Below are 27,554 nucleotides of genomic sequence, written 5' to 3' on the forward strand. Positions count from 1 at the left end.
TGAGAGAGAGGCGGACGAGAGAGAGAGGCGAGAGAGAGAGAGGCGGAAGAGAGAGAGAGGCGGAGAGAGAGAGAGGCGGAGAGAGAGAGAGGCGTGAGAGAGAGAGAGGCGGAGAGAGAGAGAGGCGGAGAGAGAGAGAGGCGGAGAGAGAGAGAGGCGGAGAGAGAGAGAGGCGGAGAGAGAGAGAGGCGGAGAGAGAGAGAGGCGGGAGAGAGAGAGAGGCGGGAGAGAGAGAGAGGCGGGAGAGAGAGAGAGGCGGAGGAGAGAGAGAGGCGGGAGAGAGAGAGGCGGGGAGAGAGAGAGAGGCGGGGAGAGAGAGAGGCGGGGAGAGAGAGAGGCGGGGAGAGAGAGAGGCGGGGAGAGAGAGAGGCGGGGAGAGAGAGAGGCGGGGAGAGAGAGAGGCGGGGAGAGAGAGAGGCGGGGAGAGAGAGAGGCGGGGAGAGAGAGAGGCGGGGAGAGAGAGAGGCGGGAGAGAGAGAGGCGGGGAGAGAGAGAGGCGGGGAGAGAGAGAGGCGGGGAGAGAGAGAGGCGGGGAGAGAGAGAGGCGGGGAGAGAGAGAGGCGGGGAGAGAGAGAGGCGGGAGAGAGAGGCGGGGAGAGAGAGGCGGGAGAGAGAGAGAGGCGGGGAGAGAGAGAGAGAGGCGGGGAGAGAGAGAGGCGGGGAGAGAGAGAGGCGGGAGAGAGAGAGAGAGAGAGAGGCGGGGAGAGAGAGAGAGAGAGAGGCGGGGAGAGAGAGAGAGAGAGAGGCGGGGAGAGAGAGAGAGAGAGAGGCGGGGAGAGAGAGAGAGAGAGAGGCGGGGAGAGAGAGAGAGAGAGAGGCGGGGAGAGAGAGAGAGAGAGAGGCGGGGAGAGAGAGAGAGAGAGAGGCGGGGAGAGAGAGAGAGAGAGAGGCGGGGAGAGAGAGAGAGAGAGTGGCGGGGAGAGAGAGAGAGAGTGGCGGGGAGAGAGAGTGGCGGGGAGAGAGAGTGGCGGGGAGAGAGAGAGGCGGAGAGAGAGAGAGGCGAGAGAGAGAGAGGCGGAGAGAGAGAGAGGCGGAGAGAGAGAGAGAGGCGGAGAGAGAGAGAGGCGGAGAGAGAGAGAGGCGGAGGGAGAGAGAGGCGGAGGGAGAGAGAGGCGGAGGGAGAGAGAGGCGGAGGGAGAGAGAGGCGGAGGGAGAGAGAGGCGGAGGGAGAGAGAGGCGGAGGGAGAGAGAGGCGGAGGAGAGAGAGGCGGAGGGAGAGAGAGGCGGAGGGAGAGAGAGGCGGAGGGAGAGAGAGGCGGAGGGAGAGAGAGGCGGAGGGAGAGAGAGGCGGAGGGAGAGAGAGGCGGAGGGAGAGAGAGGCGGAGGGAGAGAGAGGCGGAGGGAGAGAGAGGCGGAGGGAGAGAGAGGCGGAGGGAGAGAGAGGCGGAGGGAGAGAGAGGCGGAGGGAGAGAGAGGCGGAGGGAGAGAGAGGCGGAGGGAGAGAGAGGCGGAGGGAGAGAGAGGCGGAGGGAGAGAGAGGCGGAGGGAGAGAGGCGAGAGCGGAGGGAGAGAGAGGCGGAGGGAGAGAGAGAGGCCCCACCCAAGAACTCCGTCCCTCTCCCTTGCAAATCCTTGCAAAAAGACGGTTCATAACCTTGGTGTCATATTTGACAGAGATGAGCTTCCGACTACATATCGTCACCATCACTCAGATCGCCTACTTCTACCTCAGTAACATGACCCGACTTCACTGCTGCCTCAGCTCATCTGCCTCTGAAACTTACATCCATGCATTTGTTACCTCTCAACTTGACTATTCTAACACACTCCTGGCCGGTCTCCCACATTCTCCCCACCGTAAACTTGAGATTAACCAGAACTCTGCTGCCTGTGTCCTTACTCGAATCAAGCCCTGTTCACCCACACCACTGTGCTCGCTGACCTACATAGGCTCCCAGGTAAGCAGCAGCTCAATCTTAAAATTCTCATCTTTGTTTTCAAATCCCTCCAAGCCCTCACTATCACTACAATCTCCTCCAACCCTACAAGATATCAGGGCTCATTGAATTCTGGCATCTGGGAATCCCCGATTTTCATCACTCCACCATTGGTGGCCATGCCTTCAGCTGCCAAGGTCCAAAGCTTTGGAAATCCCTCCCTAATCCTCTCTGCTTCTTTACTTCATTTTCCTTGTTTCAGACACTCCTTAAAACCTACCTCTTTGACCAAGTCTTTGGTCATCTGTCCTAATAGCTCCTCATGTGACTCAGTGTCAAATGCTGCTTTATAATATTCCAGTGAAATGCCTTGGAGCATTTTATTCCATTAAAGGTGCTATATAAATGCAGGTTGATGTTGACTTGGACATATATCACTGTTCCTTCATCTACGCTGGGTGAAAATCCTGTAACTCTTTCCCTCACACCATTGTGGGAGCACCTTCACCACAAGGTCTTCTGCAGTTCAAAAAGGCAGCCCACCATCACCTTCTCAATGGGTAACTGGGGATTGGCAATGATATGCTGGTCTTGCTAGTGAAGCCTGTATCCCAAGACTGAAGTTTAAAAAAATCTGTAAATGTAAAATGGATTAAAAACCTCTACAGAAATGCTTGCAATGTAAATAATACTCTTGTAGATTTAATGGTTGGTGCCCGTTTAGCAACCTCATCTCCCCTGGAATCTACTTCCCTTGACAGTCTCACATTAGAAATTATTGCCCGACTGGGCTCAAAAGTACTTGGGGTTAAACCCAGCAGCTTCTCGTCCATCTCCACTCCAGCTCAAACTGATGCAACAAAAATGACCTACACAGGAGGCCAGGACAAACTTCCACATCCAACAGCCCAATACAAACCTGCTCTTAATTGGTCCATCTGTGTTTGACGACTCAGTTCTGTGAGCACCACCTGCAATAAAACAAAAGCAAAATACAGTGGATGCTAGAATTCTGAAATAAAAGCAGAAAATGATGGAACAACTCAGCAAGTCAGGCAGCATCTGTGAAGAGAGAAACAGAGTTAATGTTTCAGGCTTATCGAGCTGCCAGAGCCTGCAGCCTGGAATTCAGAGTAGCAGAAGGAGGGAGAATGAGGAGAGGCAATCTCGTCCAACACTCACAGCAACCTACAATCCACCTACATTACCGGGATAGGGAGACAGAGTTTAGTAACACTCACCAACACGACTCCAGTAAAACATCCCAGGAGGAAAAGTGGGGCAGTGTGTGTCCCTGCCCTGATATCCCCCTCCCCAGGCCTGTCAGTCAAACCCCCCACTCCTCCCAGTCCACAGCTCAGCCTAGCAGCTTCCTGCACCTTGAGCCAGCCCTGCCCAGGTGTGGCCCAGTCCAAGGGGAGTCTTTGTGGAACCAGGAAGTGGGGGAGAGGGGACCTCCTGCCCTGTGCTGTGTCCCAAATGGTTCCTCCCTCCCTTCCCCCAGACCCCTTTATAACTGAGATAAATTTCCTTTAAAGTTTTGCCCTTTGATTTTACAGTTTATTCATCCTTAGTTCCTCCAGAAGAACTGGAAAGTTGACGGCCATTAACCCGGGCCCATCACCGGGAGAAGCCCCGCAGCTGCCGCCCCAGTTGGTGCAAACGGGGCACCGGGAGCTTCTTATTGGGGGTATTGAGGACGACACCGACTCACAAACATCTATCCACCGCCATGACTGGTATTACACATGCGCACTGACCTTCCGTGGCAACCACGGACAATGTTGGGTAAAAGCACTGCCGTTAAAAGTCCCAGAGCGAGCAGTGAGCACATGGGAAGGGCGAGTAGAAGGGCGCTGGAGGGAATGGGGTGGAGAAGTGGCGATTGAGCGAGGACATGAATGCGGTGATTGACCTCGCGGCCGTTGGGGAGGTTTGGGTTTAACTTTGTATTTTTGTGTCAAATTGAGCAGCGCCATCTTTATTACTGGCAGCTGCTTGTGACGTCACAGATGGTGACGTTTCAGTCGCTGAGGCGGCATTTGCGCATGTGCCGGTACTGCGCCACCTAACGGTGACATTGAGCAAACGCGATCTGAACTGAACACTAAAATAAAAGCAAAATACTGCGGATGCTGGAATCTGAAACAAAAACAAGAAATGCTGGATTCACTCAGCAGGTCTGGCAGCAGCTGTGGAAAGAGAAGCAGAGCTAACGTTTCGGGTCAGTGACCCTTCTTCGGAACGTTCCGAAGAAGGGTCACTGACCCGAAACGTTAGCTCTGCTTCTCTTTCCACAGATGCTGCCAGACCTGCTGAGTGAATCCAGCATTTCTTGTTTTTGTGTCTGAATTGAAAATGGTTCCAAAAGAAGCTGCAGGATCTTGAGGGGAAATTTGTCCAGACTGAGGATTGTTAAGATCTGGAACGGATTGTCTGAATGGATGGTGCAAACAGACTCCATAGGAACTTTCAGAAGGCCAAGGTCATGGCCTTGAAGAGGACTAATTTCCAGGGTGATGGGGAAAAGCTGGATTGTGGGATTAAACTGACAGAGCGGCCCAGGCTGGGCGGGTGGACAGGCCTCCTTCTGTGCTGTAAAATTCACTGATTCCATCAGGTTCATATAGACATCAACTGGGAGATACAACACAACTCAGGGCTCAAAGACAACGAGCAGAATTTCACTAGCCCTCAGGGGTCGTGGCAGGGGGCTCCAAAAAAGTCTTATGGGAGAGGCTCACGATGACCCCCAATGCTGAGAAGGCCCCGCTGCAATTTACTGGCGGCGGCGAAGCATCAGTGCGATCCCCCCGGCCGCTCAGCAGCAGGGCCTTCATTTGCCTAATAAAATTTATTCTAATGCGTTAATTAACTTACTTGGACCAGGTGGCCGTCCGCACCGATATTCTGGCCAGAAGACCCAAGTCTTCCGATCCCCTTTTGGGGATTCAAGGCGAGACACTCGTGGGGAGGGGGGACGAGTTTCATTTCCAGGTTGGGGGGGAACGGAGCAAACTTACTCCATTGGCTGAGTGATTGGTGGGAAGGGATTGAAGGGCAAAGATTATAAAGTTTGGGGGTGAAAGGTTGGGACCGGCAAAAATGTTTTTTCGGGAAGGAGAAGGAAATAAATTTATTGGTTTATCATGGGGGTGGGTGGGGGGGTGGAAGAGAGGCTTTGATGTTAATGTTTTTATCTAACTTAAAGGTAATGGTGATTTTAAAAATTAAAATTGCCAGTAAGGGCTTACAGTCCTTTAAAAATGGCACCAGCACCTGTGCGGTGGCACCAGACACTATTGCCGGGTATGGAGCAGTCGCCCCCTCTACGTCATCAGGGGCGGCTCTTCTGCGCTTTCCATGTACATGCACGTAGGCAGACCACAGACTTCAAAACGTAATTTGTGGCGCGCAAGTAAAATCCAGCCCAGTGATTCCCCAGAATATGTTCTGGGCAATTCTCTAATGCTGTGTACTGATTATTTAATTAAAGAGCAAAGTATTTAATGAGCTGTGAGGGCCCAGTGATTAAGGTGTAAGATTTGAAATCCAGTGGGGTTTCCCTATACGTTTTCAAACTCTGCTCACAGTGAACTTGATTCTGCTTATCTTTAGTTGGCTGCCTGGGGAGATCCCTGACTTGCAAGCTGATCAGAATAATATCTGCTGTATTCTATTCAAACGATTGATGCTAAGCTCCTTTTTCTAATTGGAAACATTAAAAGTTATTACCATCAATTTGGCATTGTGGACTTGTTTGAAACTAAACAAAATGAGTGAGAAATAAACATGAAAAAGAAGGAAAAATGTATTTTAATAAAGACTCTTGCAACGTTTCATAGGAAAATGGCACCTTCAGCAAATGAGTGGGAATGCCGTTTGGTTTCATTAATTTGAACCAGATTTCTGTGTGGAAAAGTGCGGCAGAACTCAAATCTTCATTAACTCATAGAAATTTACAGCACGGAAGGAGGCCATTCGGCCCATCATGTCCACACCAGTCAATAAGTAGCCATCCAGCCTAATTCCATTTCCCAGCTCTTGGTCGGTAGCCTTGTAGGTTAGCGCACTTCAAGTGCATTTCCAAGTACTTTTTAAATGTTATGAGGGTTTCTGCCTCCACCACCGTTTCAGGCAGTGCATTCCAATCCCACCACCCTCTGGATGAAAACTTTTCCCCTCGAACCCCCTTTAAACTAACTACCTCTTACCCTAAATCTCTGTCCACTAGTTATGGTCCCCTCAACCAAGGCCCTTCCTATCCACTCTATCTAGACCTCTCATAATTTTATACATTTCAATTCGGTCTCCCCTCAGCCTCCTCTGTTACAAAGAAAACAACCCTCACCTACCCAACCTTTCATAACTAAAATTCTCCAGGCCAAGCGACATCCTCGTAAATCTCTGTACCCTCTCTAATGCAATCACATCTTTCCTATAGTGCGATGTTATAAACAGATAATAACAGTGATGTGATAACATTATTTAGATTACAGTAAAACTTTTCTGCATTGTGAGTTCAGAACTTTATGAGTTTACAGGTCTCTGAAGCAGAAAGATGATTTGCTTATACAACCCGATCTGGTCACTGTGAAACCTCTTTGAGATCGCTGACTATTATCACAGTGGTCTTGATTCGTAGATGTGTTGCTTTCTTACAAAACGACATTGCACAGTGTAGATATGTCCCCACAAAGAAAAAGGGTGGTACTGCCAAATCGAGAACCCCCTGGTTATCTGGAATCTTACAGGGTAAGATAAAGCAGGAAAGGAAAGCTTATGACTGGGGAGGGAAAGGGAATAGGCGCACAGTGCAGGGATCCCCTGTGGCCGTTCCCCTCAATAATAAGTATACCGTTTTGGATAGAGTTGCGGGGGACGACCTACCAGGGGAAAGCCACAGCGGCCAGGTCTCTGGCACTGAGCCTGGCTCTGCGGCTCAGAAGGGAAGGGGGGAGAATAGGAGAGCGATAGTGATAGGAGATTCAATGGTTAGAGGAACAGACAGGAGATTCTGTGGTCGCGAACGAGACTCCCGGATGGTATGTTGCCTTCCGGGTGCCAGGGTCAGGGATGTCTCGGATCGAGTCTAGAGGATTCTTAAGGGGGCGGGGGAGCAGCCAGAAGTTGTGGTACACATCGGTACCAATGACATAGCTAGGAAAAGGGATGAGAACCTGAAAAGCGAATATAGGGAGTTAGGTTGGAAGCTAAAAGGCAGGACGAGCAGAATAGTAATCTCAGGATTGATACCGGTGCCACGTGCTAGTGAGGCTAGAAAGAGAGAGCGAGTGCAGCTGAACACGTGGCTACAGAGCTGGTGCAGGAGGGAGGGCTTCAGATATGTGGATCATTGGGATACCTTCTGGGGAAGGTGGGACCTGTACAAGAAGGACGGGTTGCATCTGAACTGGAGGGGCACCAATATCCTGGGCGGGAGGTTTGCTAGAGCTCTTCAGGAGGGTTTAAACTAGTTTGGCAGGGGGATGGGAACCGGAGCGACGGATCAGTGGATGGGGTAGCTGTTGAACAGGCAGATACAGAATGCAGAGAGTCTGTGAGGAAGGTTAGACAGTTGACAGGGCAAAGTTGCAGCCAGTATGATGGGTTGAAGTGTGTCTATTTTAACGCAAGAAGTGTCAGGAATAAGGGTGATGAACTTAGAGCATGGATCAGTACTTGGAGCTACGATGTTGTGGCCATTACGGAGACTTGGATATCACAGGGGCAAGAATGGATGTTGGATGTTCCGGGGTTTAGATGTTTCAAAAGGAATAAGGAGGGAGGTAAAAGAGGTGGGGGAGTGGCATTGCTAATCAGGGATAGTATCACAGCTACAGAAAGGGAGGTCGTCGAGGAGGGTTTATCTACTGAGTCATTATGGGTGGAAGTCAGAAACAGGAAAGGAGCAGTCACTTTATTGGGAGTTTTCTATAGACCCCCCAATAGCAACAGAGATTCGGAGGAACAGATTGGGAGGCAGATTTTGGAAAGGTGCAGAAGTAACAGGGTTGTTGTCATGGGTGACTTCAACTTCCCTAATATTGATTAGTGCAAATAGTTTGGATGGAGCAGTTTTTGTCAGGTGTGTCCAGGAAGGTTTCCTGACTCAATATGTAGATAGGCCGACTAGAGGGGAGGCTATGTTGGATTTGGTGCTTGGCAATGAACCAGGCCAGATGGCAGATCTCTCGGTGGGAGAGCATTTCGGTGATAGTGATCACACTCCCTGACCTTTACTGAAGTCATGGAGAGGGATAGGAGCAGACGGGATGGGAAAATATTTAATTGGGGGAGGGGGAATTACAATGCTATTAGGCAGGAACTGGGGAGCATAAACTGGGAACAGATGTTCTCGGGGAAAGGCACGACAGAAATGTGGAGGTTGTTTAGAGAGCAGTTGCTGCGACTGCTGGATAGGTTTGTCCCGATGAGGCAAGGAACGGATGGTAGGGTGAAGGAACCTTGGATGACAAGAGATGTGGAACAGCGAGTCAAGAGGAAGAAGGAAGCTTACTTAAGGTTGAGGAAGCAAGGATCAGACAGGGCTCTAGAGGGTTACAAGGTAGCCAGGAAGGAACTGAAGAATGGACTTAGGAGAGCCAGAAGGGGACATGAAAAAGTCTTGGTGGGTAGGATTAAGGAAAATCCCAAGGCATTCTACACTTATGTGAGGAACAAGAGGATAGCCAGAGTGAGGGTAGGGCCAATCAGGGATAGTGGAGGGAACTTGTGCCTGGAGTCAGAGGAGGTAGGGGAGGTCCTAAATGAATACTTTGCTTCAGTATTCACTAGTGAGAGGGACCTGGTCGTTTGTGAGGACAGAGTGAAACAGGCTGATATGCTCGAACAGGTTGATGTTAAGAAGGAGGATGTGCTGGATTTTTTGAAAGACATGAGGTTTGGGTGTTCAGGTCCATTGTTCCCTGAAGGTGGCAACGCAGGTCAATAGAGTGGTCAAGAAGGCATACGGCATGCTTTCCTTCATCGGACGGGGTATTGAGTACAAGGGTTGGCAGGTCATGTTACAGTTGTATAAGACTTTGGTTCGGCCACATTTGGAATACTGCGTGCAGTTCTGGTCGCCACATTACCAAAAGGATGTAGATGTTTTGGAGAGGGTGCAGAGGAGGTTCACCAGGATGTTGCCTGGTATGGAGGGCGCTAGCTATTAAGGAAGGTTGAGTAGATTAGGATTATTTTCATTAGAAAGACGGAGGTTGAGAGGGGACCTGATTGAGGTGTACAAAATCATGAGAGGTATAGACAGGGTGGATAGCAAGAAGCTTTTTCCCCAGAGTGAGGGATTCAATTACTAGGGGTCACGAATTCAAAGTGAGAGGGGAAAAGTTTAGGGGGGATATGCGTGGAAAGTTCTTTACGCAGACGGTGGTGGGTGCCTGGAACGCGTTGCCAGTGGAGGTGGTAGACGCGGGCACGATAGCGTCTTTTAAGATGTATCTAGACAGATACATGAATGGGCAGGAAGCAAAGAGATACAGACCCTTAGAAAATAGGCGACATGTTTAGAGGATCTGGATCGGCGCAGGCTTGGAGGGCCGAAGGGCCTGTTCCTGTGCTGCAATTTTCTTTGTTCTTTGACAGATAAGTCCCTGGGGCCAGACGGGATATACCCAAGGATGTTATGGGAAGCGAGGGAAGAGATTGCCGCGCCTATGGCGATGATCTTTGCGTCCTCACTGTCCACTGGAGTAGTACCAGATGATTGGAGGTGTGGCAAATGTTATTCCCTTGTTCAAGAAAGGGAATAGGGATAACCCTGGGAATTATAAACCAGTCAGTCTTATGTCGGTAGTGGGCAAATTATTGGAGAGGATTCTGAGAGACAGGATTTATGATTATTTGGAAAGGCATAGTTTGATTAGAGACAGTCAGCATGGCTTTGTGAGGGGCAGGTCATGCCTCACAAGCCTTACTGAATTCTTTGAAGATGTGACAAAACAATTTGATGAAGGAAGAGCGGTGTATGTGGTGTATATGGATTTTAGCAAGGTGTTTGATAAGGTTCCCCATGGCAGGCTCATTCAGAAAGTAAGGAGGCATGGGATACAGGGAAAGTTGGCTGTCTGGATACAGAATTGGCTGGCCCATAGAAGACAGAGGGTGGTAGTAGATGGAAAGTATTCAGCCTGGAGCTCGGTGACCCAGTGGTGTTCCACAGGGATCTGTTCTGGGACCTCTGCTCTTTGTGATTTTTATAAATGACTTGGATGAGGAAATGGAAGGCTGGGTTAGCAAGTTTGCCGATGACATGAAGGTTGCTGGAGTTGTGGATAGTGTGGAAGGCTGTTGTAGGTTGCAACGGGACATTGACAGGATGCAGAGCTGGGCTGAGAAGTGGCAGATGGAGTTCAACCTGGAAAAGTATGAAGTGATTCATTTTGGAAGGTCGAATTTGAATGCAGAATACAGGCTTAAAGACAGGATTCTTGGTAGTGTGGAGGAACAGAAGGATCTTGGGGTCCATGTCCATAGATCGCTCAAAGTTGCCACCCAAGTTGATCGGGTTGTTAAGAAAGGGTATGGTGTGTTGGCTTTCATTAACAGGGGGATTGAGTTTAAGAGCCACAAGGTTATGCTGCAGCTCTATAAAGCCCTGGTTCGACCACACTTGGAATATTGTGTTCAGTTCTGGTCGCCTCATTATAGGAAGGATGTGGAAGCTTTGGAGAGGGTGCAGAGGAGATTTACCAGGATGCTGCCTGGACTGGAGGGCATGTCTTACGAAGAAAGGTTGAGGGAGCTAGGGCTTTTCTCATTGAAGCGAAGAAGGATGAGAGGTGACTTGATAGAGGGGTACAAGATAATGAGAGGCATAGATAGAGTGGATAGTCAGAGACTTTTTCCCAGGGCGGAAAGGGCTATCACCAGGGGGCATAGTTTTAAGGTGACTGGAGGAAGGATTCGGGGAGATGTCAGAGGTAGGTTTTTTACGCAGAGAGTGCTGGGTGCATGGAATGTACTGCCAGCGGTGGTAGTAGAAGCAGATACATTAGGGACATTTAAGCGACTCTTGGATAGGTACATGGATGATAGTAGAATGAAGGGTATGTAGGTAGTTTGATCTTAGAGTAGGTTAAAGGTTCGGCACAACATCGTGGGCCGAAGGGCCTGCACTGTGCTCTACTGTTCTATATTCTATGACAGTCAAAAATCTTAATACTTTCGAAAACCTAGAGTTCTATGGTTCTAGGAGTATAGAAAGTGCAGGGGTAAAGTAAAAAAGAAAATTAGGAAAGCAAAGAGAGGCCATTGTTACAAAAGTGCTTCCTTTTTTTTTGAGGACTTAGGTTAAAACTGAAAAGATTCCATGGATGTGCTTTTTTTTTAATACCAAGCTAACCAACAGGGCAAGAGGTTGTTTGAGGACCACCTGTGCTGGAAACCACCTGTGGGTTGGGCTCGGTAGGCAGCAGATCCCAGGTGACCTGGGGAAAAATGATTACAGAAAAGCCACATGTCAAGGTTTATGAAGGTCAGGAGTTGACTCTTTCTTTGTTTGGGGTTTGAACATTGTTTTCACTTTTAGTTGGGGTGTGAACTGTTTGAAGACAGCTGCTGTTCTCCTACCAAGGAGCTCATTTCCTTCTCTACCTTTTTGAAGAAGTCCTGCCAAGATCCAGTGTGGGAGAGCTAAAATCCCTGCTGCCATATAGCTCCTGAGGAGCTGAAGAAAAGAATCCAGCGATTGAAGTGTGTGCTGGCAGAGAAGCCTTGATGCCACATTTCTCTGAGAAAGCCGACTAGACTAATTCTCCACATCTCCAGAACGTACTGCTTTTGAAATGATCCCAGTGACCCTTCTCCATATACTCGGATGTCAGACCAAAAAAGTGACTTCCTTCCATATCTTCTTTCTTGTTTCATCAAGAATTAGCAAATATTTATCCAAAGTAGTCTTTTTTTGCAACAGACCTTTGCAGTGTGAAGTTCTGCATTTTTTCAGTATATGTGTGTGTTATTGGGGAAATTTTCAAAAAAGGAAATTTCATATTTTTATATCGGTGTGTTAATGCTTTGCGTCGTTACTGGTTAAGTCTTGTTTTATAATAGATGATAATTTTGTTCTTTATTCAAGAAACATGATTGGTGTATTTTATTCTGGGATAAAAAAATTATATGATTGCCTGTATTGGTAACTGAGTAAACATTGAAATAGATGTTGTGACCTATGGAGAAGTGGAAATAGAAACGACAGTGGACTCCTCCCACCTCGGATGAAACAACATGAAAAATTAATGGCAGGTAAAATCAAGGAAAACCCGAAGATGTTTTATCAGTACATTAAGAGCAAGAGGACAACTAAGGAAAGGGTAGGGCCTATCAGAGATGTACAAGGGAACTTATGCATGGATGCAGAAGATGTAGGCAGGGTTCTTAATGAGTACTTTGTCTCTGTCTTCACAAAGGAGAGGGATGATGCAGACATTGTAGTACTCAACCTCTCTTCATAGCTAGCGCCCTCCATACCAGGCAACATCTTGGTGAACCTCCTCTGCACCCTCTCCAAAGCATCCACATCCTTTTGATAATGTGGCGACCAGAACTGTACGCAGTATTCGAAATGTGGCCGAACCAAAGTCCTATACAACTGTAACATGACCTGCCAACTCTTGTACTCAATGCCCTGTCCGATGAAGGAAAGCATGCCGTATGCCTTCTTGACCACTCTATTTACCTGCATTGCCACCTTCAGGGAACAGTGGACCTGAACACCCAAATCTCTCTGAACATCAATTTTCCCCAGGACTTTTCCATTTACTGTATAGTTCACTCTTGAATTGGATCTTCCAAAATGCATCACCTCGCATTTGCCCTGATTGAACTCCATCTGCCATTTCTCTGCCCAACTCTCCAATCTATCTATATTCTGCTGTATTCTCTGACAGTCCCCTTCACTATCTGCTACTCCACCAATCTTAGTGTCGTCTGCAAACTTGCTAATCAGTCCACCTATACTTTCCTCCAAATCATTAATGTATATCACAAACAACAGTGGTCCCAGCACGGATCCCTGTGGAACACCACTGGTCACACGTCTCCATTTTGAGAAACTCCCTTCTACTGCTACTCTCTGTCTCCTGTTGCCCAGCCAGTTCTTTATCCATCTCGCTAGTACACCTTGGACCCCAAGCGCCTTCACTTTCTCCATCAGCCTGCCATGGGGAACCTTATCAAACGCCTTACTGAAGTCCATGTATATGACATCGACAGCCCTTCCCTCATCAATCAACTTTGTCACTTCCTCAAAGAATTCTATTAAGTTGGTAAGACATGACCTTCCCTGCACAAAACCATGTTGCCTATCACTGATGAGCCCATTTTCTTCCAAATGGGAATAGATCCTATCCCTCAGTATCTTCTCCAGCAGCTTCCCTACCACTGACGTCAGGCTCACCGGTCGATAATTACCTGGATTATCCCTGCTACCCTTCTTAAACAAGGGGACAACATTAGCAATTCTCCAGTCCTCCGGGACCTCACCCATGTTTAAGGATATCTGTTAAGGCCCCAGCTATTTCCTCTCTCGCTTCCCTCAGTAACCTGGGATAGATCCCATCTGGACCTGGGGACTTGTCCACCTTAATGCCTTTTAGAATACCCAACACTTCCTCCCTCCTTATGCCGACTTGACCTAGAGTAATCAAACATCTGTCCCTAACCTCAACATCCGTCATGTCCCTCTCCTCGGTGAATACCGATGCAAAGTACTCGTTTAGAATCTCACCCATTTTCTCTGAGTCCAAGCATAACATTCCTCCTTTGTCCTTTAGTGGGCCAATCCTTTCTCTGGTTACCCTCTTTCTCCTTATATATGAATAAAAGGCTTTGGGATTTTCTTTAACCCTGTTTGCTAAAGATATTTCATGACCCCTTTTAGCCCTCTTAATTCCTCGTTTCAGATTGGTCCTACATTCCCGATATTCTTTCAAAGCTTCGTCTTTCATCAGCCGCCTAGACCTTATGTATGCTTCCTTTTTCCTCTTAGCTAGTCTCACAATTTCACCTGTCATCCATGGTTCCCTAATCTTGCCATTTCTATCCCTCATTTTCACAGGAACATGTCTCTCCTGCACGCGAATCAACCTCTCTTTAAAAGCCTCCCACATATCACATGTGGATTTACCTTCAAACAGCTGCTCCCAATTTACATTCCCCAGCTCCTGCCGAATTTTGGTACAGTTGGCCTTCCCCCAATTTAGCACTCTTCCTTTCGGACCACTCTCGTCTTTGTCCATGAGTATTTTAAAGCTTACGGAATTGTGATCACTATTCCCAAAGTAGTCCCCTACTGAAACTTCAACCACCTGGCCGGGCTCATTCCCCAACACCAGGTCCAGTATGGCCCCTTCCCGAGTTGGACTATTTACATACTGCTCTAGAAAACCCTCCTGGATGCTCCTTACAAATTCTGCTCCATCTGGACCTCTAACACTAAGCGAATCCCAGTCAATGTTGGGAAAATTAAAATCTCCTATCACCACCACCCTGTTGCTCCTACATCTTTCCATAATCTGTTTACATATTTGTACCTCTATCTCACGCTCGCTGTTGGGAGGCCTGTAGTACAGCCCCAACATTGTTACCGCACCCTTCCTATTTCTGAATTCTGTCCATATTGCCTCACTGCTCGAGTCCTCCATAGTGCCCTCCTTCAGCACAGCTGTGATATCCTCTTTGACCAGTAATGCAACTCCTCCACCCCTTTTACCTCCCTCTCTATCCCGCCTGAAGCATCGATATCCTGGGATATTTAGTTGCCAATCATGCCCTTCCCTCAACCAAGTCTCAGTAATAGCAATAACATCATACTCCCAGGTGCTAATCCAAGCCCTAAGTTCATCTGCCTTACCTACTACACTTCTTGCATTAAAACAAATGCACCTCAGACCACCAGTCCCTTTATATTCATCATCTGCTCCCTGCCTGCTCTTCCCCTTAGTCACACTGACTTCATTATCTAGTTCCTTACAGGCTTTTGTTACTACCTCCTTACTGTCAACTGACCTCAATTGGTTCCCATCCCCCTGCCACATTAGTTTAAACCCTCCCCAACAGCGTTAGCAAAAGCACCCCCAAGGACATTGGTTCCAGTCCGGCCCAGGTGTAGACCGTCCAATTTGTAATAGTCCCACCTCCCCCAGAACCGGTCCCAATGTCCCAAAAATCTGAACCCCTCCTTCCTGCACCATCTCTCAAGCCACGCATTCATCCTGACTATTCTTTCATTTCTACTCTGACTATCACGTGGCACTGGTAGCAATCCTGAGATTACTACCTCTGAGGTCCTGCTTTTTAACTTGGCTCCTAACTCCCTAAACTCTGCTTGTAGGACCTCATCCCGTTTTTTACCTATATCATTGGTGCCTATGTGCACAATGACAACTGTCTGTTCACCCTCCCCCTTTAGAATGTTCTGCAGCCGATCTGAGACATCCCTGACCCGTGCACCTGGGAGGCAACATACCATTCGGGAGCCTCGTTTTCGACCACAGAACCGCCTATCTACTCCCCTTACAATCGAATCCCCTACGACTATAGCCCTTCCACTCTTTTTCCCGCCCTTCTGAACAGCAGAGCCAGCCACGGTGCCATGGACCTGGCTACTGCTTCCTTCCCCTGGTGAGCCATCTCCCTCAACAGTATCCAAAACGGTATACTTGTTTTGGAGGGAGATGATCACAGGGGACACCTGCGCTGCCTTCCTGCTCTTTCTCTGCCTTTTGGTCACCCATTCCCTTTCTCCCTCAGCAATCCTAATCTGCGGTGTGACCAATTCACTAAACGTGCTATCCACGACCTCCTCAGCATCGCGCATGCTCCAAAGTGAGTCCATCCGCAGCTCGAGAGCCGTCATGCGGTCTAACAAGAGCTGCAGTTGGACACACTTCCTGCACGTGAAGGAGTCAGGGACATCAGCCATGTCCCTGAGCTCCCACATTGAGCAAGAGGATCATGACACGGGTCTGAGATCTCCTGCCATTTTTAATCTTAAGCTTAACTTAGTTACATGAAAAAGGAAGGAAAAGTTTTTACCAATCACGATAAAACCAGATACTAGAGGGTCTGACATCCTTGAAAGTGGATAAGTCACCAGGGCCGGATGGATTATGTCCCAGGATATTAAAGGAAGCCAGGGAGGAAATGGCGGATGCTCTGATGATCATCTTTAAATTCTCACTGGATATAGGTGAGGTACCAGAGGATTGGAGGTCTGCAAACTGTTACGACCGAGGCAGGAGGAGTGCACTGTTAATTCAGTCCCAATTTTCCATGGGCCACAGCATATAAATTAATTTTACCACCTATCAAAAACCAGCCAATTACATATTCTATTTGTCTCCCCGCACCCCCCCCACCCCCCCACCTCCCACCTCCCAGAATAAGGCACACCAACCAGGTTTCTTTAATCAACAACAAAATCAACTATTTATTAACAAACTAAGTCTTAACCAATAATGAGATAAATATATATACGAAAAGCTCCTTATTTCCCTAGCCCTCATGCACGTACACATACATTCAAAGAAAAAATGGTTAACGGGGTAAACCTTTCAGGACTGAGATGAGGAAACCTCTGGAATTCACTACCACAGAAAGCAGTTGAGGCCAAAACATTGTATGTTTTCAAGAAGGAGTTAGATATAGCTCTTGGGCGAAAGGGATCAAAGGATATGGGGGGAAGCGGGAACAGGTTACTGAGTTGGATGATCAGCCATGATCGTAATGAATGGCGGAGCAGGCTCGAAGGGCCGAGTGGCCTTCTGCTCCTATTTTCTATGTTTCTATGTTTAACCAGAGAAAAATGATTTTTTCCTTTACAGCTACCTCTTAGGAATAGAAGGAGTAATAAAATAAATCAATTTGTCAAATCCTGGTAGGAAATGCTTCGATTTGGTGAGATGTCCCAGAATCGAATAGTTGGATGCCACTCGAAGTTTCCCTAGGCAAGGTTGATGAACAGTCTGTGATGGGTGAGCAGGCTTTATATGGGTCTTTAAGCAGGGGTGTAGCAGCAGGTCTGCTTAGGGCTGACAGCAGCTGTATAGCAGTAGAAGTTTTATTCTGATTTCAGGATTTCTTAAAACACAGGAGGCAACAGGAACCACACTTGATGCAGGGATTCTTCAGAGACAGGAGGCAATAGGAATCTGCTAGCTCTGACAAACAGGTTTTTTTTTTCAAGGGATGCAGGCTTCCTCTACAGTGGGAGGTAACACTTTTTCTGAGTCTTCCTCTCTGATTTCCAGGCAGGTCGAACCCAAATTTCAAAGTGCCTGCTCTTTGTTCAACTCACTTTTTTTAAAGGGTCCAAAGTGAAAACAAAACCTTCCTGAGCAGATCACATGTTCAGACATAGAGAGCTGAATTTTACACTGCCTCAGCGGGTCAGATGGTGGCGTGAGGGGGCCTATGCCCGGCACCATGGGTATTTTACCCATGGCAAGCGGGCCTGCTGGGGATGTGAAAGGCCGCCCAGCGATAGCTGCTGGCCTTTCCGCGCCCCGGTGGGGGGGAGGGAGCTTGGCAGTCAGTCACAGGGTGCCCGATTGATGGCCTCCCCTGCCTCCCAACCCATCTACCGAGACCCAAGGCGCACCCCTCCCACCCCCCCCAAACTATCACTCCAGCCGCACCAGGGAAGGACCGATCCTTCTCATGAGGCGACCCCAACTTACCTTCCCTCCAAGCTCATGGCATCGGCTGGGCTGCAGTCCCAGCAGTGGCCACCGCTCCCAGTGGAGCTGTTGGGACTAAGAGCTGACAGCCCACTGATTGGCCGGCAGCTCATTGAGGTGGGACCTCCTCCCTCAAGTGGGTGGAAGTCCCGCCTCGGGGCAGTTAAAGCCCGGGGACCTGTATGCAGGATGGATCTCCGGGCAAGGCGGAAGTAGGTTCGCCATCGACTTTCATGTTGGTGGCAAATTCCTGTCCGCCTAAGATAAAATCCAGTCCAGAATCTCCCTTGTCATTCAAAGTTGATGTGAGGCGTTCAAATCCCTTGCTGGTTTCCTTGAAATTGCTGGCTTTCCTGTCATTTGGTACAATTTCAGCTTCCTTTCAAACCAGCCACAAAGTTCAGCTTTTGCTTTGAACTTCCTTTCAAAATATTGCAAAATTGTCAGCTATTTGCAGGTGTATCAATGTCCACTAAAAAAATCTGTTTTCAATTTTTTAAAACACACAGAATTCTAAGTGTTTAGTAAAAAAATAAAAACCTTGTAACAAAACGTACCATTGTTTAAAAAGAGTGGCCAAATAAAAAGATAGGCCAAATAATTGTAGGCCAGTCAGTCTGACCTCGGTGGTGGGCACATTATTAGAATCAACTTAGAAAGGCTCAGATTAATCAGGGATAGTCAGCATGGATTTGTTAAGGGAAGGTCGTGTCTTACTAACTTCATTAAATTTTTTGAGGAAGTAACAACGATTGATGAGGGTGGGTAGTGCAGTGGATGTTGTCTACATGGATTTTAGTAAGGCATTTGACAAGGTTCCACATGGCAGACTGGTCAGAAAAGTAAAAGCCCAAGGGATTCAGGGGAATGTGGCGAGTTGGATCCAAAATTGGCTCAGTGACAGGAAACAAAGGATAATGGTCGACATATGTTTTTTACAAATGAGAGGCGGTTTTCAGTGGCGTTCCACAGGACTCAGTGTTGGGTCCCTTGCTGTTTGTGGCATATATTAATGATTTGGACTTAAATATGGGAGGCATGATTGGGAAATTTGCAGATGGCGCAAACATTGGCCATGTAGTTGGTAGGGAAGAGGATAGCCGTAATTACTTAAAAAAGTAATTAGGAAATCGAAGAGGGGACATGAAAAAACACTGGCGGGCAAGATAAAAGAAAGTCTTAAGGCATTTTATAAGTATATTGAGGGCAGGAGGATAGCCAGGGAAAGAGCGGGGCCCATTGGGGACCAGAGTGGCTGTCTGTGTGTAGAGCCAGAGGACATAAGTGAGGTTTTAAATGACTACTTTTCAACTGTGTTCACTATGGAGAAGGACGCTGTAGGTGTAGAGATCAGGGAGGGGGATTGTGATATACTTGAACATATTTGCATTGAAAGGGAGGAGGTATTGGCTGTTTTAGCAGGCTTAAAGGTGGATGGATCCCCTGGCCCAGATGCGATGTATCCCAGGTTGTTATGTGGGGCAAGGGAGGAGATTGCAGAGGCTCTGACGCAAATTTTCAAACCCTCTCTGGCCACAGGAGAGGTGCCAGGGGACTGGAGGACAGCAAATGTGGTACCATTGTTCAAGAAGGGTAGCAGGGATAAACCAGGTAATTACAGGCTGGTGAGTCTAACATCAGTGGTAGGGAGACTATTGGAAGGAATTCTGAGGGACAGGATTGGTTTCCGCTTGGAGAGGCAAGGATTAATTAGGCATAGTCGGTGTGGCTTTGTCAGGGGGAGATCGTGTCTAACTAACTTGGTTGAATTTTGAGAGGCGGTGACTAGATGTGTCGATGAGGGTTGAGCAGTTGGTGTAGTCTACATGGACTTCGGTTGGGCTTTTGATAAGGTCCCGCATGGGAGATTGTTTGAGAGGGTGGGAGCCCATGGGATCCAGGGAAATTTGGCAGATTGGATCCAGGATTGGTTTGGTGGTGAGAGGAAGAGGGTGATGGTCGAGGGTTGTTTTTGCGAGTGGAAGCCTGTGGCCAGTGGTGTGCCACAGGGATTGGTGCTGGGACCCTTGCTGTTTGTAGTGTACATTAATGATTTAGACATGAATATAGGAGGTATGATCAGTAAGTTCGCAGATGACACAAAAATTGGTGGTGTGGATGGTGAGGGGGGGACCCTTAGATTGCAGGACAATGTAGATGGGCTGGTAAGATGGGCGGAGCAGTGGCGAATGGAATTTAATCCTGGGAGGTGTGAGGTGATGCATTTTGGGAGGACTAACGGGGCAGGGGAGTATACAATCGATGGTAGGATCCTAGGAAGTACAGAGGGTCAGAGGGACCCCTTGGTGTACTTGTCCATAGATCACTGAAGGCAGTAGCACAGTTAGATAAGATGGTTAGGAAGGCATATGGGATACTTGCCTTTGTTAGCCGAGGCATAGAATATAAGAGCAGGGAGGTTATGATGGAGCTGTATAAAATGCTAGTTGGGCCACAGCTGGAGTACTGTGTACAGTTCTGGGCACCAGACTACATGAAGGATGTGATTGCAATGGAGAGGGTGCAGAGGAGATTCACCAGGATGTTGCCTGGGCTGGAGTATTTCAGCTATGAAGAGAGGCTGGATAGTCTGGGGTTGTTTTCCTTCGAGCAGAGAAGGCTGAGGGGGGACCTAATTGAGGTATACAAAATTATGAGGGGCATTGATAGGTTAGATAGGAAGAAACTTTTTCCCATGGCAGAGGGGTCAGTAACCAGGGGGCATAGATTTAAGGTAAGGGGCAGGAGGTTTAGAGGGGATTTGAGGAAACATTTTTTTCACCCAGAGGGTGGTTGGAATCTGGAACGCACTGCCTGAAGAGGTGGTTGAGGCAGGAACCCTCGCAACATTTAGGAAGTATTGAGATGAGCACTTAAAACGCTATAGCATACAAGGCTATGGGCCAAGTGCTGGAAAATGGGATTAGAATAGTTAGGTGCTTGATGACCTGCACAGACATGATGGGCCAAAGGGCCTGTTTCTGTGCTGTATAACTCTATGACTCTATGATTCCAGAATATCAATGGTTTGGTTGTGTGGGCAGAAAAGTGGCAAATCGAATTCAATCCAGAGAAGTGTGAGGTAATGCACTTGGGGAGGGCAAACAAGCGAGGGAATACACAATAAAGGGAGGATATTGAGAGGGGTAGAAGAAATGAGAGAGCTTGGAGTGCATGGCCACAGGTCCCTGAAGGTGGCAGGACAGGTAGATAAAGTGGTGAAGAAGGCATATGGAATGCTTTCCTTTATTGGCCGAGGTATAGAATACAAAAGCTGGAACTGGTGAGGCCACAGCTGGAGTATTGCGTACAGTTCTGGTCACCACATAACAGAAAGGACATAATTGCTTTAGAAAGAGTTCTTCCTCTTCTTTGGCCTCCTTGTCTCGAGAGACAATGGGTAAGCACTTGGATGTGGTCAGTGGTTTGTGAAGCAGCAGCTGGAGTGGCTATAAAGGCCAGTTCTAGAATGACCGACTCTTCCACAGGTGCTGCAGATAAAATTGGTTGTCGTGGCTGTTACTCAGTTGGCTCTCCCCTTGCGCTTCTGTCTTTTTTCCTGCCAACTACTAAGTCTCTTCGACTCGCCACACTTTAGCCCCGCCTTTATGGCTGCCCGCCAGCTCTGGCGATCACTGACAACTGACTCCCACGACTTGTGATCAGTGTCACAGGACTTCATGTCACGTTTGCAGACATCTTTAAAGCGGAGACATGGACGGCCGGTGGGTCTGATACCAGTGACGAGCTCGCTGTACAATGTGTCCGTGGGGATCCTGCCATCTTCCATGCGGCTCACGTGACCAAGCCATCTCAAGCGCCGCTGGCTCAGTAGGGTGTATATGCTGTGGATGTTGGCCGCCTCGAGGACTTCTGTGTTGGAGATACGGTCCTGTCACCTGATGCCAAGTATTCTCCGAAGGCAGCGAAGATGGAATGAATTGAGACGTCGCTCTTGGCTGACATACGTTGTCCAGGCCTCGCTGCCATAGAGCAAGGTACTGAGGACACAGGCTTGATACACTCGGACTTTTGTGTTTCGTGTCAGTGCGCCATTTTCCCACACTCTCTTGGCCAGTCTGGACATAGCAGTGGAAGCCTTTCCCATGCGCTTGTTGATGTCTGCATCGACAGACAGGTTACTGGTGATAGTTGAGCTTAGGTAGGTGAGCTCTTGAACCACTTCCAGAGCGTGGTCGCCAATATTGATGGATGGAGCATTTCTGACGTCTTGCCCCATGATGTTCGTGTTCTTGAGGCTGATGGTTCGGCCAAATTCGTTGCAGGCAGCCGCAAACCTGTCGATGAGTCTCTGCAGGCACTCTTCAGTGTGAGATGTTAATGCAGCATCAGCAGCAAAGCGGAGTTTCCTGATGAGGACTTTCCGTACTTTGGTCTTCGCTCTAAGACGGGCCAGGTTGAACAACCTGCCACCTAATCTTGTGTGGAGAAAAATTCCTTCTTCTGAAGACTTGAATGCATGTGAGAGCAGCAGGGAGAAGAAAATCCCAAACAGTGTGGGTGCGAGAACACAGCCCTGTTTCACGCCACTCAGGATAGGAAAGGGGTCTGATGAGCTGCCGCTATGCTGAATTGTGCCTTTCATATTGTCATGGAATGAGGTGATGATACTTAGTAGCTTTGGTGGACATCCAATCTTTTCTAGTCGTCTGAAGAGACCACGTCTGCTGACGAGGTCAAAGGCTTTGGTGAGATCAATGACAGCAATCGAGGGGCATCTGTTGCTCGCGGTATTTCTCCTGTAGCTGGCGAAGGGAGAACAGCATGTCAATGGTGGATCTCTCTGCTCGAAAGCCACACTGTGCCTCAGGGTAGACACGCTCAGCCAGCTTCTGGAGCCTGTTTAAAGCGACTCGAGTGAAGACTTTCCCCACTATGCTGAGCAGGGAAATTCCACGGTAGTTGTTGCAGTCACCGGGGTCACCCTTGTTCTTATAGAGGGTGATGATATTGGCATCGCACATGTCCTGTGCTACTGCTCCCTCGTCCCAGCACAGGCAAAGCAGTTCGTACAGTGCTGAAAGTATAGCAGGCTTGGCACTCTTGATTATTTCAGGGGTAATGCCGTCCTTCCCAGGGGCTTTTCTGCTGGCTAGAGAATCAATGGCATCACCGAGTTCCGATTTTGTTGGCTGTACGTACAGCTCATCCATGACTGGCAGAGACTGGGCTGCATTGAGGGCGGTCTCAGTGACAACATTTTCGCTGGAGTACAGTTCTAGGTAGTGCTCCACCCAGCGGTCCATTTGCTTGCGTTTGTCAGTGATTGTGTCCCCTGATTTAGATTTGAGGGGGGGCGATCTTCTTGATGGTTGGCCCAAAAGCTCTCTTAATGCCATCATACATTCCTCTGATGTTTCCGGTGTCAGAGGCCAGCTGAATATGACTGCATAGGTGTTGCCAGTCGTCATTTGCTCAGCGCCTGGCTGTTCTTTGTGCAGCGCTTCTGGTTGTTTTAAGTGCTACGGATGTTAACTCGCTGGGGGCTTTCCTGTAGTTCAGCAGTGCAATGCGCTTAGCGGCTATGACAGGTTCCAGCTCTTCAAAGTGAGATTGAAACCAGTCTGCATTCTGCTTCACATGTTTGCCATAGGTGGTCATTGCTGAGTCATAGATGGCATCTCTGATGTGGGCCCACTTGATCTCTGCATTTCCTGTAGGAGTGTTTTGAAGGGCTTTTTCAAGTGAATTTAGAAACTTATGTAACAGCTGTGGATGAGAAATTCTGCTAGTGTTGATGCGCGGGCGGCCCTTCTGCTTGGAGTGATGCAGCTTCTTTGGTTTGAGTCTAACCTTGCTAAACACCAGGGAGTGGTCGGTGTCGCAGTCTGCACTGTGGAAGCTGCGTGTGATTTGAACACAGTTTAAAGAGGCTTGCCTTGTGACGATGAGGTCCAGCTGGTGCCAACGACGTGATATTTGGTGCCTCCAAGAAACCTGGTGACAGGGTTTAGTATGAAAGAATGAATTGGTGATGCAGAGGTTATGATAGGCACACAACTCAAGCAGTCTCTGTCGAAAGAGTACAGAGGAGATTTTCAAGAATGCTGCCAGGGCTTGAAAATTGCAGCTGAAGAAAGATTGGATAGGCCAAATAGGTTTTCCTTAGCACAGAGGAGCTGAGGGGGTGACTTAACTGAGGTGTACAAAATTATGAGATGCCGAGATAGAGTAGACAGGAAGGACCTGGTTCCCCCAGCCAGCACAGCCACACTAAATCCCGCTCATGTCTCTTCTTCCTCTATTGAATATGAAAGGAGGGATTTGACACTGACAAGACCTGCACTGCATCATGTTTTCATCGTCTTGTTCGTTTTTTTTCCTCTTCATTTACAGTTTCACCTGTGTCTGTCTTTAAGGGACCCAAAATACTCTGAGCCACTCTGTGAGATGGTGAATAATTATCTTATTCTGTGTCAGTAAACCCATGAATTTCTGTTGCCAACTGAACAAAGTGCTAATAAGTCTGCAAGTGACAGTTGAAAGTTTAGTAACTTTTTCTGCTCTGCGTGTCATGAACCTATACCCCTTCTCATATTGCGGTCTGTATTTTAAGAGTTGAGTTCTAAAAGTGCTTCAGACACCAAGAATCTGCTGCAGACATTGTTAAATTTAAAACAATTTTAGCCTCTTTCACACAAGAAGAAATGTCCATTAGGAGCAAGTTCCCACTAACGCCTGGTTCGGGTATAAAATTAAAACCCGACCCAGGCCCGACCCAACCACAGCCAACCCAAACCCAACCCGAGCCAGAGTCCTATCATTTCTTTTCGCGCCCGATCCGACCTGACCCAACATGAATCTCCTTCATCTGTTCCGGCAGCAGGCTATTCAGCAGCTGGAGTTGTGGGGAATCAAGGGTAAGCCTGATCCTGTGACTTCCCAGAAGCAGCGTCCAGCCTGACCCGACCCAAGCCGAATGGTGCACTCAGAATTATGACCTGACCTGACACATGTAGTCGGGTCTAATCGGGTTCGGGTCAGGTAGCCAGCCTTTAGTTCCCACTACTTGTTTCTGCTGGAGTTTCTCCGTTGAAACTCAAAGAAAATTTCACTCACTCGGGTACATTGGAACAAAGAAATGGCAGACCAATTCAATACATACTTTGGTTCTGTCTTCACAAAGGAGGACACAAATTACCTCCCAGAAATGTTGGGAAACATAGGGTCTAGTGAGAAGGAGGAACTGTATGACATCAGTATTAGTAGGGAAATGGCGTTAGGGAAATTGATGGGATTGAAGGCCGATAAATCCCCAGAGCCTGATAATCTACATCCCAGAGTATTTAAGGAAGTGGCCCTAGAAATAGTAGATGCATTGCTGGTCATTTTGCAAAATTCTATAGACTCTGGAACAGTTCCAATGGATTGGAGGGTAGCTAATGTAACCCCACTATTTAAAAAAGGAGGCAGAGAGAAAACAGGGAATTATAGACCAGTTAGCCTGACATCAGTCGTGGGGAAAATGCGAGAGTCCATTATAAAAGATGTAATAGCAGAGCACTTGGAAAACAATGACATGATCGGACAAAGTCAACATGGATTTACGAAACAAAAATCATGCTTGACAAATCTACTGGAATTTTTTGAGGATGTAACGAGTAGAATAAATAAGGGAGAACCAGTGGATGTGGTGTATTTGGACTTTCAGAAGATTTTCGATAAGGTCCCACATAAGAGATTAGCATGCAAAATTAAAGCACATGGGATTGGGAGTTAGGTACTGAAATAGATAGAGAACTGGTTGGCAGACAGGTAACAAAGAGTAGGAATAAACGGGTCTTTTTACAAGTGGCAGGCAGTAATTAGTGGGGTACCGCAGGGATCAGTGCTAGGACCCCAGCTATTCACAATACATATTCATGATATAGATGAGGGAATTAAATGTAATATATCCAAGTTTGCAGATGACACAAAGCTGGGTGGAAGTGTGAGCTATGAGGAGGATGCAGAGAAGCTCCAGTGTGATTTGGATAGGTTGAGTGAGTGGGCAAATACATGGCAGATGCAGTATAATGTGGATAAATGTGAGGTTATCCACTTTGGTGGCAAAAACAGAAAGGCAGTTTATTATGTGAATGGTGATAGATTGGGAAAAGGGGAGGTGCAGCAAGACTTGGGTGTCCTTGTGCACCAGTCGCTGAAAGTAAGCATGCAGGTGCAGCAGGCAGTTAAGAAGGCAAATGGTATGTTGGCCTTCATAGCGAGAGGATTCGCGTACAGGAACAAGGATGTCTTGCTGCAATTATACAAGGCCTTGGCGAGAGCACATCTGGAGTATTGTGTGCAATTTTGGTCTCCTTATCTGAGGAAGGATGTTCTTGCTATGGAGGGAGTGCAGTGAAGGTTCACCAGACTGATTCCTGGGATGGCAGGACTGAAGTATGAAGAGAGATTGGGTTCATTATGCTTGTATTCGCCAGAGTTTAGAAGAATGAGAGGGGATCTCATAGAAACCTACAAAATTCTGACAGGACTGGACAGACTAGATACAGGAAGGATGTTCCCGATGGTGGGGGAGTCCAGGACGAGGGGTCACAATCTAAGGATAAGGGGCAAGTCATTTAGAACTGAGATGAGGAGGGATTTCTTCACCCAGAGAGTGGTGAACCTGTGGAATTCTCTACCATAGAAAGGAGCTGAGGCCAAATCATTAAATATATTCAGGAATGAGTTAGATGTAGTTCTTGGGGCTAACGGGATCAAGGGATACGGGGAGAAAGCGGAACAGGGTACTGAGTTTGGATGATCAGCCACGATCATATTGAATGGCGGTGCAGGCTTCAAGGGCCGAATGGCCTATTCCTGCTCCTATTTTCTATGCTTCTATTCTGTAAATGCTGCTCGGAGGTTTAGTGACCAGGATATAATCTACCTGTGTTTTCCTGAGGCTGTGCTTGGTGTATGGGGAGGTTTGACCAACATTATAGTATTTTGCATCCCAGGGATGGCAGGAACGCGTTGATTGAGGCTGCAGTCATCACCTTCCTCCAGTCTGAAAAACAACCGTTCACCTCTACTCTCTGTTTCCTGTCACTCAGCCAATTTCGTATCCATGCTGCTACTGTCCCTTTTGTTCCTTGGGCTCTAACTTTACTGACAAGCCTGTTGTGTGGCACTTTATCAAATGCCTTTTAGAAGTCCTTGTACACCACATCAACTGCATTACCCTCATCTACCCTTTCTATTACTCTCATCAAAAAACTCAAGCAAGTTAGTTAAACACAATTTGCCCTTAAAAAAATCCTGCTGGCTTTCCTTAATTAATCTAAATTTCTCGAAATAACTGTTAATTTTGTCCCAAATTACCCTTTCTAAAAGCGTTCCCACCACTGAGGTTAAACTGACTTGCCAATAGTTCCTGGGCTTGTCCTTAAACCCTTTTTTGAATAAGGGTGTAACATTTGCAATTCTCCAGTCCTCTGGCACCACCCCTGTATCTAAGGAGGATTGGAAGATTATGGCCAGTGTTTCCACAATTTTCTCCCTTACTTCCCTCAGTATCCCTGGAGACATCCCATCTGGTCCTGTTTACTTATCAACTTTAAATGTAACCAGCCTATCTAGTACCTCCTGTATCAATTTTGAGCCCATCCAATGTCTCGACTAATTCCTCTTTCACCATGACTTGGACACTTCTTTCTTGGTGTAGATAGATACAAGGTACTCTTTTGGTACCTCAGCCATGCTCCCTGCCTCCATACGTAAATCCCGTTTTAAGTCCCTAATCCAACTCACTCTTCCTTTTACCACTCTTTTGATAATTATATGCCGATATATATGACTTTATTTGTATGACTTTTAGCTTTGAAATTGTGCATATTTTCTCACTAGCTATGATAAGTTAATGTCATTAAACTGATATAGTGCAAGAAGAAACATAACAGGCTGATGTTAACAGTGGCTGTTCTGACACCCTGTGAGTGATAGTTAAATATTGGCCATTTAAAGT

The 27,554-nt window shown here is 47.6% G+C and overlaps 1 protein-coding gene and 1 long non-coding RNA gene across 2 annotated transcripts in view; both read right to left on the reverse strand.

The window, feature by feature from the left end:
• The window catches only part of LOC137381294 (uncharacterized), an 8,123-nt gene extending 4,424 nt beyond the window's left edge, over positions 1 to 3,699 (reverse strand). Inside the window, exons 1-2 of the long non-coding RNA XR_010977125.1 lie at positions 3,638 to 3,699; positions 2,797 to 2,848 (exon numbers count right to left, since the gene is read on the reverse strand). This is a non-coding gene — a long non-coding RNA (uncharacterized lncRNA). The remainder of the gene's footprint in view (positions 1 to 2,796; positions 2,849 to 3,637) is intronic.
• LOC137381279 (oocyte zinc finger protein XlCOF7.1-like) overlaps positions 1 to 27,554 on the reverse strand; it is a gene marked incomplete at its 5' end in the record, with an annotated part of 115,388 nt that overhangs the window by 5,388 nt on the left and 82,446 nt on the right. The gene's annotated exons all lie outside the window — the stretch shown is intronic.

Source organism: Heterodontus francisci, chromosome 22 (genome assembly GCF_036365525.1).
Source record: "Heterodontus francisci isolate sHetFra1 chromosome 22, sHetFra1.hap1, whole genome shotgun sequence".
Lineage (NCBI taxonomy): Eukaryota > Metazoa > Chordata > Chondrichthyes > Heterodontiformes > Heterodontidae > Heterodontus > Heterodontus francisci.